Here is a 22,030-nt window from a genome sequence, read left to right as displayed (position 1 = left end):
TGAATGCAAATAGCAGACACCAACTCAAACCATTTTAAGCTTAAAAGAAATTTTATTGTCTTTGTAACCACAATGTAAGAAGGTCAAAGGTTCAGGTGGTCATTGGGAGAGTGGTCCCTGGGTCCCACTGGACCCACCACTCCCTCTTTGACAAAGCTTGTCTCTGCATCTCCACAGGTGGTTTATGCTCTGGTGCTCCTCTTCTCCCTGAGGCTAGACCCAGGGAGCCCCGGGCTTAAATCCTTTCTGTTTCACTTCTGAAAAGATTTGAGGGAAGGGAGCTTTGGGAAAGATCTCTAATTGCATAAGGACTCTATTGCTGCACAATGGCTGACCCGGGCTGCCAGGACTAATTAGGCCACTGGGTCAGGAGCCAGCATGTTGGGTCAGGGACTGTGATTGGCAGCAAACGTTAGGGTTGGGGCTGGCATACAGTATGGGCAGTTCTGAAAAATGAAGTGCCTCCAGTTATCAGAAGAAGAGGGCGGACAAAGCCCCAGAGATATTCTTTCTGCATCTATGTCAGGGCATTTTTCTTACTCTCAAAAGGCTCAGAAACTGGGCATGATATTGTTTTTGTGTTTGTGGGAGAAGAAGGATGACAGGAACTCAAGAAGGTTGTTTACACTATAACTGCAATGCCCTGAACTATTCAACCACACAGAACAACTTCAAATCCTGCAACTGATAAAGCAATCTTTCCAAATATCTTTTTTTGCATTATTCTTTTTTTTAATTGCTTTTATTTTTTAAATATATGACAGCAGAATGCATCAGAATTCTTATTTCACATATAGAACAGTTTTTCATATCTCTGTTTGTATAGGAAGTATGTTGACACCCAATTCCTGTCTTCATACCTGTACTTTGGATAATAATGTCCATCACGTTCCACCATCATTGCTAACCCCCTGCCCCCTCTCTTCCCCTCCCACCCCTCTGCCCTATCTAGAGTTTATCTATTCCTCCCATGCTCCTCCTTCCTACCCCACTATGAGTCAGTCACCTTATATCAGAGAAAACATTCGCCATTTGTTTTTTTGGGGATTAGCTAACTTCACTTAGCATTATCTTCTCCAACTGTATCCATTTACCTGCAAATTGCTGAGTAATATTCTCTTTTATTGCTGAGTAATATTCCATTGTGTATAAATGCCACATTTTCTTTATTCATTCATCTACTGAAGGGCATCTAGGTTGACTTCACAGTTTAGCTATTGTGAATTGTGCTGCTATAAACATTGATGTGGCTGTGTCCCTGTAGTATGCTGTTTTTAAGTCCTTTGGTATAGACCAAGGAGAGAGAAAGCTGGGTCAAATGGTGATTCCATTCCCAGTTTTCCAAGGAACCAAATATCTTAATAGGAAGATTAAACAGAGTTTCTATTGTTAGGTCAGTGGATCTGAGAAATATGAACAAATGGTATTTGTTTTGACTTGAATCAGCAGCAATGCTGCTGTTTCATCGTCCCTATGTTGTTTGATCTGTGGATAATTATGTAGATATTAGGTTTTATTTGCTTACTCATTTGTATTTTCCCCTAAGTATTCCTTTAGTTTTGGTTGGAGTTGGAGGATGTTGAAAAAGCTTCTTAAATATTAAATTATCTGCAGACCATACAAAACTCCCTTCTGGCTTTGGACAACCGTGTTTTTCAAGTTGTTTGAAAACCACTTTAAAACACACACACAAGAATTTACTTTCAAGTGCCTTCCTTAATACGAGGAAAGAGGCTTTGTCAAATAAATCACACCCTATGAAGTTGGACTTTCTGCTATATCCTGTTGGACGAGTTCCTCACCGAGATTAAAAAGGGACTTGGGAACATCAGTCACCATGTTATTATGATGCCCATTGTCTTCTCTTTACCCTGGAGAGTCATATTTTTACCCTTTTGTAAAAATAGAGAATTATTTCTGGTTTCAAAAATAATAAGTACTAGTTCGTGGTAAAGCATTCAACCTCTCTTGTTTTTAAAGTTTTTTTTTTTTTTAAAGACAAAATATCATTATTAGTCAGCCATCACAGGAGAAGTAGAGATGGCCATTGTCAGGGATGATGTGAAGGGAAGTTGAAGGCATTTTATGCTTCCATACTAATTGAATAAAAATTAGGGCTCAGTACAATTTCCCACAAAAACTTCCAGTGATATGTATTCCCAGCCTCAAACAAATTATTTTATTTATTTATTTTTTAGAGTACCGGGGATTGAACTCAGGGGCACTCCACCACTGAGCCGCATCCCCAGCCCTGTTATGTATTTCATTTAGAGACAGGGTCTCACTGAGTTGCTTAGTGCCTCTTTCTGCCCAGCGACCAGCGCTGGCTTCATTAAAGAAGGTTGGAACCATGAGCAAAACGCTAGGGAGTTTTAAATTAAAGAGACAAGACTCTAATTAGTTTTATTTTTATTTTTTTTTTAATTTTTATTGTTGGTTGTTCAAAACATTACATAGTTCTTGATATATCATATTTCACACTTTGATTCAGGTGGGTTATGAACTCCCATTTTTACCCCGTATACAGATTGCAGAATCACGTCAGTTACACATCCATTGATTTACATATTGCCATACTAGTGTCTGTTGTATTCTGCTGCCTTTCCTATCCTCTACTATCCCCCCTCCCCTCCCCTCCCCTCCCCTCCCCTCTTCTTTCTCTACCCAATCTACTGTAATTCATTTCTCCCCCTTGTATTTTTTTCCCTTTCCCCTCACTTCCTCTTGTATGTAATTTTGTATAACCCTGAGGGTCTCCTTCCATTTCCATGCAATTTCCCTTCTCTCTCCCTTTCCTTCCCACCTCTCATCCCTGTTTAATGTTAATCTTCTTCTTAGCCAAAATGTAATATTTACATCATTTCTAAAAAGATTCACTTCTTTGGCTCCTTGCAAAACTATATTCACACATTTCTGCCCTAGTGCTCAATTCAGGAAAATATTGGTGTGTACTGTGGTTATTTGGGTTTTTTGTTTGTTTGTTTGTTTGTTTGTTTGTTTGTTTTTGGTGCTGGGGATGGAACTGAAGACCTTGCACATGCCAGGTCAGTATTCTCCTACTGAGCCACATCCCCAGCCTTTTAACGGTTTTTGTTTGTTTGTTTGTTTGCTTGCTTGCTTTGCTTTGTTTTGTTTTTTAAGGTTTGTTTTGCTTTGTTTTGTGTTTGAGACAGGGCATTGCTAAGTTGCTGAGACTGGCCTTGAACTTGTGATCCTCCTGCCTCGGCCTCCAGAGTTGCTGGGATTGCAGGTGTGCACTACTTTGCCTAGCTGGTCTTTGTTTCTTTTAATGTTAAACACAAATATTTCTATTTCAGTCAGTACATTAAGAAGCACTTAAGAGATTTACAAAGTCCCTTAAGTCATATTGCATTTTAGTGTATCCATCTCACTTATTAGGAATAAGCACAAGCTATGACATAGGTATATGACTGGTTATATTTATGTCTGTTTGTCCCAGGAGACTGTGTGTCATTTGAAAGCAAGCATCTTATTTTATTTTTTTTTACCTCTCTATACTCACCTGGCCTCCGCGGTTCCCAGCAGGTTGCCCGGCTGTAAGAGCACAATAAATGTTGAGTGGATTGCAATCAATATTATCTGTCATCTGTTGATAAATCTATTTTTCCCTCTCATTTCTCTGCACTTTATTGAGTGAGTTTTGACAACATTTAGCCACTAGTCTGAATATCACATTCGCCATGGGATACCAAGGAAGATCATATGTCTAATATTTTTTTCAACACTATTTTGTTTCTCCTGTGAGAAGAAATTTTAACTTGTGAAACATGGAATGGGAAGTGTTATCTAACAGCAGAGAATGTGCAAGAATGAAACTCAATCGTGCTGATAAGACCCCCAGAGTAGAGTGTGGCAGCTACTGTTAGATAAGAAGTGATCTTGGAACTGGGGGTCAGCCGCAGGGGACTTTGGAGTTCCTAGGAGAGATGGGACTCCTGGTGAGAGTTTCCCAAGACATGCTGCTCCATGCTTTCCCTTTAAAAAATGGGATCCTGATGTGGCCAGGGATGGAGAAGGAAGTTCCACAGTCCCCTGTGGACTTAAAAATGTCATGAACACAGGCCCTGCCACCTAGTTCTTGGATCTGGGTGTGTAAGAGAATATATTTTACTAGAGGATGCTGTATTTTGTTTTATTAGAGGACAAGAAATGTGGGGTTCAATCCTAGGGTCCCTGGCTTTTGGTTCAAAATAAGAAATCTTCTAAAACTTTAGAAAATTTATATTGATGTACAGCACATGTTGAAAAAGCATACAAATTATAAATGTGCTGTTCCATTAATTTTCAAGAAAGTGAATGCACACAGTCAGCAGAACCCACATTAGGAAACAGAGCATCTTCACACCTTGGCAGCCCCCTCGTGCCCTCTACCCTGCATCTCCCTGAAGGTACCCACTCCCCGGATCTCTGGCCCCAGTGATAAGTTGGATTTCAGGTAAATAGAATCCTATAGTAGGCTTTCTTCTGCACTGGGCTTCTTTGAGTTCCTGTTATGTTTATGAAATTCACCCAGATTGGTAGATGCAACATATTTAACCTTTATTGTATAATATGCAATTATGTGACTACCCCAGCCTTTGTTCCTTCTGTGCATAGTTTGGGTCATTTCCAGTTTGAGGATGTGATAAGCAGCAATGCTCTGCACTCTGTTTTTTATGCTTTTTAGAGCAAACGTGTATGTCGTACTCTTGAGTGTGAACGTAGAATGCATCATAGGCTTATAGATGTTCAGCTTTTGTGTCTCCCACTGCATTTTTCCAAGAAGGGTGCCACTTTACACTCTCACCCATAAGGTGAGGGATTGCCAGGTCTCCACATTCCTGTCTTCACTTCTTAATGACGCTCATCTTAGTCATTCCAGTGGGTGTCTCAGTATTGCATTCGGTTTTGATCTCTGAAAAATGACATTCAGTCCCTTTTTATGTGTTTATTGGCCATTTAGATGTCCTCTTTTTGGAGTCCTTATTTGTCTTTTATGAAATTTTTTTACTGAGTCCTTGGTGAGTCGTATTGTGAGTTTCTTTTCCCACTCTGTGGCTTTCCTCTTCATTCCTTTGGTAGTATCTTTTTTCTTTTTCTTTTTGGTGGTACTATTCGACCCAGGGGTGCTCAGTAACTGAGCTACCTCCCCAGATCTTTTTATTTTTTAATTTTGAGACAGGTTCTCACTAAGTTGCTAAGGCTGACCTCAAACTTGTGATCCTCCTTGCCTCGGCCTCCCGCGTGTCACTGGGTTTCAGACATGGACCACCAAACCTGGCTTTTGGTAGTGTATTTCGGTGAACACGTATTTTTTACTTTAATGTAATCTAATTTATCAATCTTCACCTTATGATTACAACTTTTTGTGTCCTATTTAAGATATTTTTTCTTACTACAAGTTCATGAAGATTCTTTTGTTTTATATTTGAGAATTTTTAATACTTTTCTTACTTATATCTATAATCTCCGTGGAATTGATTTTGTGATTTATTTTTGTTCGGTATGAATACACATCATTGAAAGGATCATCCTTTATCCACTTACTGAAGCATCAACATGGTCAGGAGTCAAATGTCTGTTTATTCTCTCTCTAGACCTTCTGTACCTATTCATGCTATTAGTACTGTCCTCTTTACTGGAACCTCATAATAAATATTGATGTCAGGCAGAGAAGATATCTTCAACTTTGCTCTTCAAAATTACCTTTGATATTCTTGGCTCTTTGTACTTCCACATAAATTTTGGACTCATCTTGTCATTTTCCCTAATGTCAGATTTTTATGGATTAAATTGAATCTGCAGACCAGGATGGGAGAATTGGCAGCTTTTGCAATACTGAGTATTCTAGCACATGGGTGTAGGACATTCCTTTATGTATATCTTTGGATTTTCTCAGTCTGCTGAGTAGAGGTCTTGCATTCCATGTGCCATTGAACTTATTTGGTCTACTAGGTTCCTTTCTAAGTTAAAAACAACACCATGAGGAAGGTCCTATTTTTACTCCATCTGTAAAAGGCATAGAAAGGTGAAGCAGACTGCCCAAGGTTATGTCTTTGATGAGAGTGTTTCAACTCAGACTCGAAACAAAGCCTCTGACTTCAGAATCCAGGCCTGGTTTTGTTTTGTTTGAAATGGGGTCTCAGTACATTGCCAGCAGGTCTTGAACTCCTGGGCTCAAGTGATCCTCCTGCCTCAGCCTCCCAAGTAACTGGACTGCAGGGACCTGCCACTATGCCTCACTTTCTCCCTGCCTCTCCTGACCATTCACACTATGCCTCCATCATGTTCAGACGCTTTCAGTAGCAAACAGTGAACACACACTCAATGTCCATCAATCAGATCTAGTTAAAGGAAGTTTTGTATTTCCATACAGTAGCATAATATTATAAAACCCTTACAAAATTCTCTGCAGCTGGGGATGTAGCTCAGTTGAGAGAACACTTGCCTGGCATGTGTGAGGGCCTGAATTCAATCCCTAGAACTGTGGGACAAATCAACATAGATGAAAATGTATATGTATACATAGATACGTACATGTGTACGTATATGTATATATCATGAAAAGACGTCTATGATATGTCGTTAATGAAAAAAAGCCAGTTCCAGAAGACCTAGTACAGTGTGGTACCACTGGTGCACAGGGTGGGAGCCTAGCTACAGACAAAGGGCTTGGAGGTACATTTTTTTCTAATATGATATTTATTTTCCTCATTGACATAGTGGGTGTTTTCTTAATTTAAATTAAATTTATTTCTAAATTGATACTGAAATGCATTTTAAAAGTGAACCTGACATTAAAATAAGGAAGCTATTTTTGTTCAATAGACTATGTTTTATTCTTCCTCTACCCAAGTATATTCTTGATAAGTAACAGGCAACTGAAGATAAAAGCATGAGAGCTATTGAGTGTGTGGATCCTTATTTGAACTCTATTATTATTTCCAGGTATGTGGATTCTTATTTGAACTCTATTATTATTATTTATCATGGTTTCCTAGAAGAAAAGGAAGAGTTTAGACTTTGATGAAAAATAACTCTTCTCGCATTTCTTAGATTATTTCCTTGTTCTGTGTCTCTCTCCTTCCTTCCTTCCTTCCTTTCTTTCACATCACATAATACTTTTTGTCAATCAAACAAATACATAAGTTCCAAAGAGCTTATCTCTTTGTCCTTTTATGGTTTTAGATCAATTTTAAAACTTGCAAACCCTTGATTTTAAAATTCCCCTAGTTATTGTAACTCTCTGTGTCAAATTCAATTGAAAAAGGCAACCAAGTTTTCAACAGAATTAATATCCAACCCACCCTTCTCTGTGGTGCTGTTTCAAGATGAACAATTTATCTTAAATGTGTGGAGAAGCTGATCTGGGTCAAGTCACCTGTGGAGAAAAATCACAGTCAGTCACCAAAGGGCAAATGTGTGGTTTACCCATCACACCATCAAATGCCTGAGAAATGGCCTCGTTACCAAAATATGTCCTGTTGTTGACCTGAGGAACACAAATTGGGGTAGAGTAGACACGTCGAAAAGGAAGGAGCTGGCTTCTATCTATGCTCTGGAAATCAGCTCAAGGTCTAGAACTTCATTTTAATAGCAAAACACTACCGAGATCTAGATCTACATCTCTGTGGGAATGCTCCTTAAACCTGCTCACTTGGGCAAGGAATAAACGCTTCACATACCACATGTTTAAATGCATATTGGATTTCCTGTGAGTGCAGTGACTTGATGTTTTTAAAACCTTAACACCTGCATAAAATCATTTCACGTGCACAGGCCTGTGGCGTTGTTTGGTTTCCACACCACACACCTGAGCTCTCTCCACATTTGTGAAAACACCCAAGCACCTGCTGCATGGTGGATTTGCTTCTCCACTATCACAAAGCTCAATGCCTTCACCTTCTTGGCCCTTGATGCATGCTTCATGACAGGGAAGTGACAATCTCTATAACTGAGATGGCCCGGCCTCATCAGAAAACTTCCATGTTTGACTTCTCAGAATAGCCTTCAAAGCAAGACCAGTATCTTAAAAATCTCCAGTTCCTAGGATGGAGAAAGGCTGTGCATGTTCCTCAGGGAAGTCTGTTTCACCCAGGGAGCCAGGCTGCCAAGGTGCCAGCCAGCATTTCCCAGGAGCAGCCACAAAGGACAGATAGATTTGCTTCTCCTCTAAATGTGAGCACCCGAGTCATGGGTCTACAAAGCCTCTCCAGATATTCCTTTTGCACCTCTCTGTGCACAGATATTTTTATGCAAGAATATCAGTCTAGGCCTTTCAAAGACTTCAATATCACTGTCAAGTGCAGCATTAATATAACTTAGGGGCTTGCATTCATTTATATGTATCACAAAAAGCACACTGGCAGCTCAGATATGTCACTTAGCATGAAGACCCCATGCTAGCCTCTGTGATTTAGCTGCTCACAAATGTGTGTGACCATGACAGGCAACCTCAGAGTCACTTGAGAACTTGTTAGAAATTCAGACTCTCAGGCCCCACCCAGACCTACCAAATCAGAGCTCTCATTCTCAAATGCTTCCTGGTGGATTTGAACGCAAGATAGCAGTTTGAAAAGCACTGAAATAGTCTATGCCCATCTCCCAGCAAATACAGCAATGCTGCCAATTAAATTTCAACCTGCATGGGCCTGTTTAACAATTATATTACATTGAACATGACTGTCTTCTGTTCTCTGGTTGCTCTGAGGCCCCTCTGCCCACCCAGACTTGAGAAAAATCACTTGGATGTTTGACAGGGTCTTTTGTGTCTGCTAGCCATCGCCCCTTCCCCATCCTGATCGTTCTGCTTAGCACTTGTCAAAAACGATGTTATAACTTGCCTGCGAGCTTGTTTGATCTAACCTCATAATCCTGCTGACCTGCCAAACCCTGTGACTCACCCTCACTACCGCTGTTCGTTTTAATGTGAATTATGGGTGGGGAAATTTTATTTGTTTCATAAAGATCTGCTGTTTGGACTTGTTAGATTCTGGGAAGGCAAGACAAACAAGCGATCATTTCCTAAATCATGCTGTATATGGGGGAAAGTCTAGAAATACACAGTATACCCAAATATCTTTCTAGTTAATATTGATATTATGAAAAACATACAGTAATACCTTATAATATTGTTATGCTCGAATTTGGGACCCCCAAAAGACCACCAGAGACCCAAGATCGATGTAAGCAGCGAAGAGGTGTTTATTTTGAGCTAGCTCGGTCCTCCGCGCGCACACAGCAACTGGTGACGCTGAGAGGCCCTGAACCCAGGGTTTGCAGCAGTTTTATACATTCTTTGGAGAAGGCAGGGACCCCCACATACATCATAGCATCTCTTAGCAAATCATCACACACCGCAGGAAAATCAAATAACAACTCTAAAATATGATTAGCACATTCACTGGCGGGAACAAGTTGGGTAGGGGTGATTGGTTACTACAAGAGGGGGATTCATTAGAACTGATTGGTTTAAGCCAAGAGGGGTGTTCCTGCTGAACTACATGGTTTCCCAACACCATAAACTACTGGGAGGGTCATCTGGCATCCCAGGTATTTCCCTGTCTCATGCTGATTGGTGGCTGCTAGGGGATTGGTATGGGTCCCCACCTAGCCTGACTGAGACAGGGACACCTGGTGCAGCAGATCTCTCCTGTTATTTGTAGATAAACCACTTGGCAGGGTGGGAATGTGCCTAGGAGTGCTCTGTGGGTCTTTCCAAGGACAAAGGTCATGTCCCTTCCTTGGACAGGCTTTGCTCTGAGGTAGAGGTTGGTTTTTCAATATCATCACCTTAAACATAATATCTGTTGCCTGCCCTATACTTTTTTAGCACACCAATGTCTTACAAAAAAAAAAAGATTAAAATTTCAATTGTTTTTACATGGGATATGCACATTTAATCATCCAAGAGAATTTTCTTTCCTTTACAAACATTTAGTCATCTGAATAAACATTAAATGGTTATGTACTTCCAGAAGTATTATTATTATTATTATTTTAATGTTTTTGCAGTTCTAGGGATCAACTGAACTCAGGGTCTCACACATGCCAGGCAAGTACTTTACTGCTGAGCTCCATCCCCACCCCTTTTTATTTTGTCTTGAAAACAGGAGTCACTAAGTTGCCTACCGTGGCCTTCAACTAGCCATCCTCCTGCCTCAGCCTCCTGAGTAGCCATGATTCTAGGCTGGAGCCACCAGACCTAGCTTAGTGTGTAATTTTTGAATGGTCAAATTACAAGTCTCTTCCAAATGTAAAATAAATATGTGTCCAAAGTTTCATTTAACCTGGGTGTGGTGGTGCAAGCCTGTAATCCTGGCTACTCGGGAGGCTGAGGCAGGAGCATCACAAGTTCAAGCTCCACCTGGGCAACTTAGCAAGACCCTACCTCAAAACAAAAAGTAAAAAGTTCTGTGGATATAGTTCAATAGCAGAGAGCTTGCCTGGCGTGTGCAAGGCTCTGGGTTTCATCCCTAATGCTGCAAAAACAAAACAAACAAAACCGTTTATTTGGCTCATTAATTATTGAAGGTGCCAATGAGATTTAATGAAGGAACAAGTAAATCTTTATAAACAAAATATATATGTTTTTTTTAGTAGTGAGGATTGAACCCAGAACCCAGAGATGCTTTACTGCTGAGCTACATCCCCAGTCCTTTTTTTTTTTTTTTGAGATAGGGTCTTGCTAAGTTGCTGTAGCTGGCCTTGAACTTCTGATCTTCTGGCTTCTGCCTCCAGACACATGTGTGCCAGGGCCTGGCTTGTATGGACACTTTAATAAAGAAATATTACATTAAGATTGCTGGCTTATATACTAAATGAGCTCTATGCCCAAGGGTTACTATTCTATAGAACACAAAATGTACTTTGGAAGCATCATTATGACAATGGCAAGTACTAGCCTCTCAATCGGACAAAACCCAACTGGTGAACCTATCACTTCACCAAGTCTGAGAACTTGAAACAATAGTAAACAGTGAGTGGAGTCAAGTTCTCTCCCTTCTATAATCCTTAGGGGCCTTTGCTCCCATATGACATTGAAATGACTTTTTTTCCCTTATGTCCTTGTTTTATATAATTTTTTCTTAACATACTTTTAAAAATCTTTTTTTTTTTTTGCCCAAAATATCAACATAATTTCTCCTAAAGCTTTACATACACTCACTTTCCAGGTGGGCATTTACTCTATAACTGCAGAAAGTAAAAGCTGGTTTACTTTTTATACCTTGTATAGTTACTCCAATTTTTAAAAGTGTTTTTTTTTTTTTTTCCAAAGTCTTCTGTCTTAGCACCATAAATTTGCATGCCTAGTGATCCTTAGTCTTTTGAGTTTGCAACAATCTTGGGACATCCTAGGTGCCTTTGAGGACAGTCGTGACATTCAAAGCAAGAGCTTCAGTGACAGTGTCCACTCAAAGACCCATTAACATCATCAAAATCTGTTGCTTGCCCTCATACCATGTGTCCTGGACTCGGCTACCTGCTTTTGACTGATTTCTATGGACATCAATGCGCTTCAATAGGAAATTAATATTTCTGAACTTATGCATTCACTTTTTATTCCCTATATAAATGCTAATTGCATAACTTGTAGGTTTCTCCCTGTAATCATTCATATTCATATTCATGAACAACGTTGCCCCTCGCCTGCTATTTGGCTTCTGTTGAATATCATCAGCACTATTCTCAGAAATCTCATTAATTGTTAGCTAACATAGAAAAGAATAAATATTCTGAGTCTGTTAACTAGGAAACATTGATTGATCTATAACTGAAATGATTTTTTTGAATAACAGCAGGGTTTGGGTTTGGGTTTGCGTTAGCTTCTTTCAATGTCAGCGTCTGCCTGCATTCAAAGCGTTCACGGTATCTGCAAAGAAGTGGGTCTTGGCTTTTACTGGGCTCCTGGCTTCAGCTTGCTCTGTGAGCAGCCAAGGGCAGAGAAGGCCCTTCACATTCGCCACAGGGGACCGGGCCAAGGGGAAGATGCCAGAATCATAGAGTTCTCAGCATAAATAGTTCTAAGATCTGAATGCATTCTTTCCTAACAATTGAATGAAAGGGTTTGTTCTGTCCCCTTCTTTCTCGCCCGCTAACCTTGCCTGTGTTGGCCTGCTCAATAGCATTCTTCAGTGAAGATGTTTGGAGATAGAATGTAAATTTGTCGCAGTAAACTGCATATGGGAATGTGACATTGGATCAGAATTCGCAAATGTGGAGAGTTCTCAGGGCCAGGGCTTCCACTTGAAATTTCTAGAGACATTTACCAAAAGGAGGAATGTTTTATTTGGCTAGGGATAAAAACATTCTATTTGATATGTTTTTATAAGCATTCACTAAGATGTGTTCTGCCACTGGTTTAGCTCTCAGCCTTCTCTTCTGAACACTTTAGATTGCCTCTCCCTATTATTGTCATCGATAGTGAAATATGATAAAGCTCAAGTTTTCATCTAAATGCCAAGTTTTATAACTGAAAGTGAGAATAGGTACAACAATCAAATGGATCAAATGGATTTAAATTCGTTCGCATTTTAATTTTGGAAAATGTTGGTTACATGTAATGATTTTTTTTTTGTCTCAAAGATTTTAATAGGCTGCTTTTAAACTTTGGATGGTAGATTGAATCAGAAGTTGATTGTATTTCAAACCACGAGATCTGCCTTTATTTTTAATGTTACTTAGATCAGGAGGGATAGTATGTTGATTTTCATTTAGATTCTCGGACACATTTCTTTTTCTTTTTTGGCATGATGTGAAAGTTGTAAGCATGAGTTAACTATTTCTACTTTAGTCTATTTTGAAATATTCTAATTTCAACATCCTGATTTTTTTCTCCTTGACTGTATTTTTTACTGTAATAAAAATAGCAGGCATTAACTATAGGAAATATGAAGAATGTTGCACATAGAGCCTAGAGAAGATGATGGTCACCTGTGACATTCCCATGGAGCAAAAACTATTAACATTTTTGTTCATTTCCTTCTGACATTTTATCTATGCATGCAGGTATTTATTTATATGAAATTGGGATCAGTCTTTGTGTTCTGCTTGATACATCTCACCTAGGATTACTTTGAAGCCATTAAAAAATGAGGTTGCAGAAATATATATTTTCATATGGAAAATGTTCCTGCTACATTATTCAATAGGAAAGCAGTATGCATTTTTATCTTGCTTTTGGTGTAAGCAACATCATGTGTTTGATTTATTTCTTTTCAGATTTGTCTTATTATTACATATGCTCCATTCTTTCCCCTGTTTTTGCTTGCTTTATGTTTTCTGATTTTTCTGTAATGGAGCACGTGTTACTTTTTGGATTTAATTGTCATGAGTTAAAATAATCCAGCAAGAATCATCCCTATACATAGAACTTTGTGAGTAGTTTTATTATCTTCTTGAATTATTTTCATAGAATAAATTCCTGAGACTGAAACTGCTGGATCTAATGTTTGAACACTTTGTATACTTTGTAGTTTAATTATCTTCCTCCATGGAAAGGAATTTAAAGTTTTTTTTATTTTTTTTAAGTAAAGAATATTTATTTTGCCTCTCTTGCCTGCATGTCTTCTTGTTATCAAGCTTTTTGCATCATTATCTTTTTTTTCTCACTTAAATTTTTTTTGTTCTTTTTAGTTCTATATGACAGTAGAGTATATTTTGACATATCATACACACACGGGGTATAATGTCCCATTTTTGTGGTTGTACATGACGTGAAGTTACGCTGGTTGCACATTCATATGTGAACATAGGAAAGTAACGTCCAATTCATTCTACTGTCTTTCCCATTCGCACCATTATCTTTTTGCTTTTTATATTTTCTTCTGGATATTTTATTTCTCCCTCTAAATGATGTGCACTGGCCTTTCTCTTGATCCACCCCTGGATCCACCTGTTGGTACACGCTGGCTGGCTTCCCCCCATTTGTCCTTTGTTCTCTGTCCCCTGTCATCTGCCCTCCCGCTTGCCTTTGCTGGTCTTCAGAACTATAAGCTGCTTTTCCCTGTGGCTCCACATACTGTGCCAAATATGGTGCAGTTCCAGAGAAATCACCTCCTGATTTTTGAGTTTGTAAAAATCAAAATAGCAGATCCAATTTAGAGATGGACATCTTGGGAGTTTTTTTAGTTTCTGTGAATTTAGTAAAACAACAACAATAAAAAAAATACTAATGTGAAAAGTTGTTTTTAATTTTTTGAGCCATTTGCAGTCTATATTTAGAAGTGGTTTAGAATAATTTTATTTAATAAATTTAGAACCTCCTAGTTAGAAATCTCATTCGTATGGTTCAAGTATTTTCCTTACAAAAATACCTAAATATCTTTATTACAAATCACCTTTTATGGCTGAAAACCCGAGCATATAGTTAGAAGAAAGACTTTAGAAACCTACTCTAGCAGCCATGTTCACTAAAATTATTTTTGCCTCCAGTGCTGGGCTGTAGACCAAAATAGTCCAGCCTCCTGATGGATTGAAGATGAACAGAATTAGTTCACAAAGAATATTCCAACCAGATGTCAGGGAATTTGGTAACCACAATTACAAAGGCAGACCAAGGAAAGAAGGGCAAAATTATTTTTATATGTTGAAAAAATGGGTACCAAATATCATAGATATTCAGTATAAGAGAAGGGAATTACATTCTTCCAGTCACTACAACCGAATGTCTGCTATACATTTGAGGAATGATGTGGAGATGTAAGGGACCCTGGCCTGCATACTGGACTGGATTTATCATCAACTCGGAGGAGAGTGTGGGAACCCATAACTGCTGCAAGGGGCAAGATGAAGGCACCTTGGCAAGTGATATTAAGCAGGTCTGTCCAGGTGCAGTTCAGGGAAAGGGAGGGAGAGGGGGGATCCCAACAGTGAGGATTCTGAAGATATCTTAGAAAGAACTAGCTTTTGAGCTGAGCCTTAGAGGAACTGATGAGGTAGAGACAGAGGAAGAGTGTTATACCTGAAAAGAATGTGAAGCTCTGATGGTAACAGTGTACCAGGCACGTTCCAGAAAAGCAAGTAGACCTATCTGGATGGAGCAGAAAGTTCAAATGGAAAAGCAATGAGAGAAAATCCCGTGATGACAGGTTAACTAAACCCTTATCCTCAGGATTCTATCAACCTCTGGACTCTAATTTTGTTTTGTTTTTTGGTTTGTTTGTTTTTATTTTTTTATACTTAGACTCACTGTATCTGAATTACCTTGTACCTTGGTGTGTTAAATTGCAGAGGCTGGGTCACACATTGGGTCAGAATTGGCAGCAGTATACTGACTGCATTTCAGTGATTCAGGACAGCTGAGAACATCGGCTATGGAGACAGGCATTTGGGCTCTGACCAGGGAATTGGCAGACAGAGCAGAGATGAAGGGCCCAGACTCTGGGGAGCAAAAGTGGGCATTCAGGGGTGAGGGCAGATTCGGGGAGCTTCAGCACGAAGGAGGGACCTGTGGAACACAGTGACCAGTGGTTGAGGGCTAAGAGGCAGGAGTGACCTGATAGCACTCTGAGGTCTGAGCCTCTGCCATCAGTCAGACTGGGGACATCATCAGATGAGGGGGTGGAGCTGTGGCTCAGTGGGAGAGAGCTTGGCTAAAATGCCCAAGGCCCCAGGTGCCATCTCTAACTCCCCTACTCCCTCCAAAAAAGGTACAATGAATTCTCTGAGCAACCACAGAATCACCCTGAGCTCTGGAGATCTTCAGAAATTCTACACACAATATTTCTGGAGTTTTCCATGCAAATCTCACATGTGTTCATGACTTAGCTGGTCCCACCTGCCCTCTGATGTCATGGTGTTGGGGTGGTTTGCTGGATCCCTTGCTCTCTGATGAGGTTGTGACCTCCAGCACCTTGATGTTGCCCACTGTCCTCTAGGTGCCTTTGAAACAACTTGATATGAGCAAAACTGACCCACCAGAGGCTGTAGGGGATCCTGCCGCTGCTCTGCATCTGGGCCCCTACCAGGCACCTGAGCCTGAGCCCTTCCCTGCTGGTCCCCATGATACCATCATGGCTTCAGCTGCCCATCAAGCGAAGCAGTTGTGTCCCACGACTGACTCAGCTTCAAGGGCATCGCGAGGAATACAGATGTTCTGGCTTTCCACTGCCAGGAGGTTCCATAATGTCTGGCGTTGTCACTGTGCACACATGGGGCACGGTGGCCTAGAGGTACGAGGAAGGATGGATTCTTCCATTTGGAGGTCCCTCTACCAGAGGAGTCTCGAAACAGCATTCTTCAGTTCTGTGTTTTATAGATCAGTCAAAATAACTCTTTCACCCTCTCTGAATTCCTCGGGTCTCAGACCTGAGTTGAGTGCATGGAGACATCTGAGCAGCAGAATCTTCTCTCCCCTGCCGGAGGAGAGAGGCTTGTTTGCTGTGTTGAGTTCATTATGGCTGGCTCTGCCTCCTTTGAAATCAGTGCCCCCTTCAAACATACGCAAAGTGCTCTCAGTCCCCAGCTGGTGACATTTTATCAGGCCCTGCTATGCAGAGGATGCACCTAGGCTCCCGAGATCCCTTCTCCTGCAGGGTTTAAAAGGAAAGTCCTGTTTGGAGAAGGAGAGGTAGAATTTTATTTCACTTATGTTTTATTTTCTTCAGTCTTTTTGGTACTAGGGATTGAAACCAGGGCCTTTGAAACAACATGATATGAGCAAAATTGACCCGCCAGAGGCTGTAGGGGATTCTGCCACTGCTCAGCATCCGGGCCCCTGGATTTTGACTGATCTATAAAACACAGAACTGAGGGGTACCGAGCTGTACCCATCACCCCTTTTTATTGTGAGACAGGGTCTCAATAAGTTACCAAGATTGGCCTTGAACTTGCAATCCTCCTGCATTAGCTTCCTGAGAAGCTGGGATTACTAGTGTATACCACCTCACCCACTGATTTTATTTTTATAAGGTTTATGACTGCTACTTCAGTAGCATTAAAATTCTGTTCTTTAGATTCATTTCACAGGGTGACAAGGCTTTTGTTTTTTAACTTATTACTAATATCATAATGTTAAAGTGTTTACATAGCTTTTTTTTTTTTCTTTTGGTACTGGGAATTGAACCCAGGGGTGCGCTACCACTGACCTTCATCCCCAGCCTGTTTTTATTTATTTGGAGACAGCTTATGTTTCCAGGCTGTTCTTGAACTTGCCTCAGCCTCCTGAGTCTCTGGGAGGTCAGATGTGCACCTCTGCACCTGGCTTCACCTATGTTTTTAAAGAAGGTAACACAACCACTTGATAAAAAATTCAAAAAGGTTAGCCCAGTATCTTGTGAAAAGCCTCCTTCCCAGCCATCCAAGGATACCCCTTTGTGTATTCAAGTGCAAATGCGTCTATAACTTCCCTCAGCTTTTTTCAATGAAAATGATAATGTACTATCCACACTTCCTGCATCTTGCCTTTTAAAAAGCATCTGAGTGTCCTTTTTCTTTTTATAGCATAGTATTCCATGCTGTGAATACACCACCATTAAATTTAACCGTCCTTCTATAGATGGAACGTGTTACTACAAACAGTATTGCTATGATACTTGTTATATACACACAGTATCTTCTTATTACAAACAGTATTTAGTATTACAATGGATAACTGGAAAATGTCCCATTTCAGCCATGGGCAGTTGTATCACTAAGATCGAGACCCAGAATAAGGTTGAGGGTCAGAGGATAAATGGATGAGTAATTTTTAAAGCTATCAACAAGTTCATCCTCATAAAGCACGCACCATTTTATAGACAAGTGATTAATGAACATACAGTTTCATTAACAGAATGCTAGCCTCCTGGATTCTGTTCAGCAGGGATAGGTGTTCCCAGCATAGTTTGTGTGGAAGAGGGAGATGGGACACGGGCATGCTGGGAGCTCCAGGTGTCCAGAGCTGCTTGATCAAACATAGCAGTGGGGACTCCATTGTGTCATTCAGTGCAACAGAAGAGCCCACGGGCTTTGTAATTTTCATTTATTTGTTTGAAATGGGATTTTAAATTTTAGAATAAAATTTTTAACATGTGTATTTTAAAATTGACTTTTGGCATAGAGGTCTATGAATTTTAACACATGTATATTATTGCCATCACCACCACAGTACAGAACAGTTGCATCACCCCAAAGCTGCTGCATATCACCCCTTTGAAGCCACATCTAAGACCATCTAGACCCCTGGGAAACCCCTGATCCATTCTCTATCATTATGGTTTTGTCTTTTAGAGATGATATATAAATAGAACTGCTCAGTATGTGACCCCTGGGTCTTGGCTTTTTCTGCTCAACATAACTTGCTTGAAGCTTCACCAGAGCTGTCGCACACATTAGTAGTTTGATGTTTTTCATTGCTCAGAAGTATTCCACTGTATGCATATACCACAGCTTAGCTACCCACTCACCCACAGAATGGCATGGGTTGTTTCTATTTGGGAGTGATTATTAACAGAACTGCTATAAACATGCATTTACCAACTTTTATGGGAACATAAACTTTAATTTACCCTCAGTGTAGTTCAATTTTCATGTGTTTTATGAGTAAGTGTAGGGATATTTTTTAAATATTTGAGAGACATTTACATTTCCTTTTTCATAAACTGCTCCTTTCTGTCACCATTTTTTGCAGGAAGAGGACTTAGGTAATTTTTATATTCGACAAGTTGGTTTGGGGAGCTGACAGGTCATCCATGCGGACTTATTTAGCATTTAAGTTTAAAATGCAGGTCTAAACTGGGCACTGCAGGGGCCGCCAGTAATCCCAGCAGCGAGAGGCTGAGGCAGGAGGATCTCAAATTCAAGCCAGCCTCAGCAATCGAGTGAGGTCCTAAGCAGTTTAGTGAGACCCTGTTTCAAAATAAAAAAGAGCTGGGGATGTGGCTTAGTGGGTTCAATCCCTGGTACCAAAAAGAAGAAAAAAAAGAAAAAAAACAAGGCAGGATTAGAATTAGAGACACCCAAAGATAGACTTGAGAGTCGCGGTGATAAAGAATGGAGAGGTGAGCGCATGGACCTGCATAAGCTCTTCAAGAGAGAAAACATACGAGGCTTGAAGATAGAATCTGGGGAAATGCCCACATTCAGGATGTGGAAAGAAGAAGAGCTGAAAGAGGAAGCCAATAGTGAGACTGCAGGGGTCAGAGAGAGCCAGGAGAGCAGAGTGAAATAAATGTCTAAGTCAAGAATCGTAATCCACAGGACACAGTGTTCAGAGGTTGAGAGAACATCGCTGTCCAAGAATCCCAGCTGAAAGCCCCGACGTCACTCTGACTGGACTGGGAGGCCCTGTGACCACCCTGCCCACTGCTCTGTGATTGGTGGTGTGGAGCACCAGGTGGCCTCCCAGGTCACCGTGCTCTAATCCCATGGTTTCCCAGAACCTCCTGGATCCCCACAGAGAAATCCAAAGCTGTTGGGAGGAAGACGTAGGTGCCCAAGAAACAACCAACAAATAAGTAGAAGGTGGCCTTTGAGAGGCGGCATCATCTCATGCTAGAAGCTTAGACAGCAGCTGTGTGCCGTTGGAAAACTGGAGGCAACGTGTAGATGGATGGTGTGAGACTCCCCCTACCACCACCCCAGGAGGTGGCCTTCCCATCTGTCCTCCCTGCAGCCAAGACAGTCTTTTGAAAGTGAAAATCTAGTCCTGATGTCACCCAGCAAGCGCTGCACATGGCTAGCAAGGTGTTGTCCTTGTGAAGTACATAGGACTGTAGGCTCCTGCCGGCGCTTAACTCTCCTGTCCTTCCCCGAGAGACCATCAGGATCCACAGGCTGTCCCGTTGGTTGCCCACCTAGGTAACAGTGACTGGTTGTGCACCAGTCTGCAAGCTGCGTGGGTGGGGATTGTATTTACTTAGTTCACTCAGCATTCTCTAGTGTACTGTCTAGCATACAGTAGGCACTCATATGTGGCTTTGACAGAATGGATGGATGCTCACTAATCTGTGAAATGTGCTGCAGTCTCAGTGTTTATTTCTAAGACCCAATTCTCTCCCAGGGTTTACCCACATCAGGTGGCGTTTTATAGGCAATACGCAAAAATAAAATAATGTGAGGCTTATTTTTTTTGCTCTCCCTCACTTTGATCTTTGAGGACATAGTGTTCACCTTCTTTTCTCTGCCCTCCCATCCATTCTACCTTGTGAGGGCACAGCTGTTAGATCCTCACCAGGCACTAAATGCCAGCACTTTAACTTCAGGCTTCCCAGCCATCAGAAGTGCAAGAAATAAAATGTTAAGCCAGGCAAGATGGTGCCCACCTGTAATCCAACTCGGGAGGCTGGGGCAAGTTCCAGGTCCACCTGGGCAACCTAGCAAGACCATGTCTCAAATAAAAAGTAAAAAAGGATTAGGATGTAACTCAGTGGTAGAGTTATTCCTGGGTTCAATCCCCAATAATACACACACATACACACACACACACACACAGAATGAAGTTACTAGAAAAAAACGAGCCTGCCGTTTCAAAGCATCTCTGGGCTTACAGAGTAGACAACATGAGCCAAGCTCACCGTCTCAAGCTGAAAGAATTATGGACAAGAAGTTATCATTGAAATTAAATGGTAGCATGGGCTGGGGATGTGGCTCAAGCGGTAGCGCGCTTGCCTGGCATGCGTGCGGCCCGGGTTCGATCCTCAGCACCACATACAAACAAAGATGTTGTATCCGCCGAGAACTAAAAAAAAATAAATATTAAAAAATTCTCTCTTTAAAAAAAAAAGAAAGAAATTAAGTGGTAGCAGACATGTCCATGGAACATTGCAGGGATTTCACCCCTTTATGAATCTCCTGATAGATGAGCATGTGGAGATGGCAACTCGTGGGCAACAGAACAATACTGGAATGGTGGTTATGCAGGGAAATGGTGTGATCATGTTTGAAGCCTTGGAATGAGTATAAATAATGGTTATCCAGCAGAGAAATCTATGTCCCCTCTCCTGAGGGCCTGTTTAACTATGACATAAAAATCAGACCATGTACATTTTCATATTAAACTTTTTGTTAAATAAACTTTTTAGTAGTAAAATTAAAAAAGCAATGCTTAGGATTCTAATACCAATATATCTATGTCTATTCATCTAACCCATATCTATGAAAATAAAGTTGGAGGAAATATGCCAAAGCATAGACAGTGCTTAATTTCAGTGGCACAACCACAGATCTGTTTTTCTTATGGTTTTCAAAGATTTCCAGATTTTCTACAAAGCATGTGTATTGCTTTTTGGTGTTTTCCAGATTTTCCAGTGTGTTAGGAAACATGTTTTAAATGTTTCAGTTGTAAACATGTTTTAAATGTTTCAGTTGTAAACTTCCAAAATAGTCCACATGAAATCTGAGACAAAACCATAGCAAGATGTCAGTTCTCTGACTTAACTGTGTTGGTCTATTGATTCCATGAAGACTTCATCTTCTAATAAATTTTGCAGTGAGAAAACTAAAGGAAGAAGAAAAGGTGTGACATCAAGGAATTCATGATATTTTAAGCGGGGAAGGAAGGGAGGAGGAAAGGAAAGAAAGAAATGTTCTTCAATCTAAAATGTCCTAAAGAATGGGATCAGGGAGAACATGGTACAGCAGCTCAATGAAATTGTATTCAGCTGTTTGAAACTGGGTCTCTGAAGACAGAGCAGTGGTCCAAGTCCAGCAAGGTGAGCTTGGACTCCACCATTTCCAAAGAGTCTTCTCAATCCACCTGCACATATGACATGCCACCCCTGCTGCTTGAAGATGCTATGCTCTGCTTGCTGTCAGTGTGGCTCCCCCAGAAGCTACCTGCCCCCTCCAGCCAGCCTGCAGCCCCAACCCTGCCTGCCCCCAAGGATGGCAGCCTCTTGAAGACCATGACAATATTTATGATATAAGTTTTGGAATACTTTTAAGATTTAAGTAACAAACAAGACTAAAAGAACCATGAGATTATAGGCATTTATGAAGGAAGACAAAATTAGTTCTAAAATGCAGGAAAAAAAATGGAAGAAAATATGTAACATGAATAACATGGTTATGTGCACTTCTTCCTATTTTGTTCTTTGAGCATGTACTGTGA

At 40.6% G+C, this 22,030-nt stretch overlaps 1 protein-coding gene and 1 pseudogene across 1 annotated transcript in view; both read left to right on the top strand.

Annotated features, from left to right (window-relative positions):
- Positions 1–22,030, top strand: part of Sgpp2 (sphingosine-1-phosphate phosphatase 2) — a 106,301-nt gene that overhangs the window by 83,611 nt on the left and 660 nt on the right. The window lies entirely within an intron of this gene.
- LOC114097944 (small nuclear ribonucleoprotein G pseudogene) lies at positions 15,315–20,877 on the top strand (annotated as a pseudogene).

This window comes from Marmota flaviventris, chromosome 11 (assembly GCF_047511675.1).
Source record: "Marmota flaviventris isolate mMarFla1 chromosome 11, mMarFla1.hap1, whole genome shotgun sequence".
In the NCBI taxonomy this organism is placed as follows: Eukaryota; Metazoa; Chordata; class Mammalia; order Rodentia; family Sciuridae; genus Marmota; species Marmota flaviventris.
This window is presented reverse-complemented; position numbering and strand designations above follow the sequence as displayed.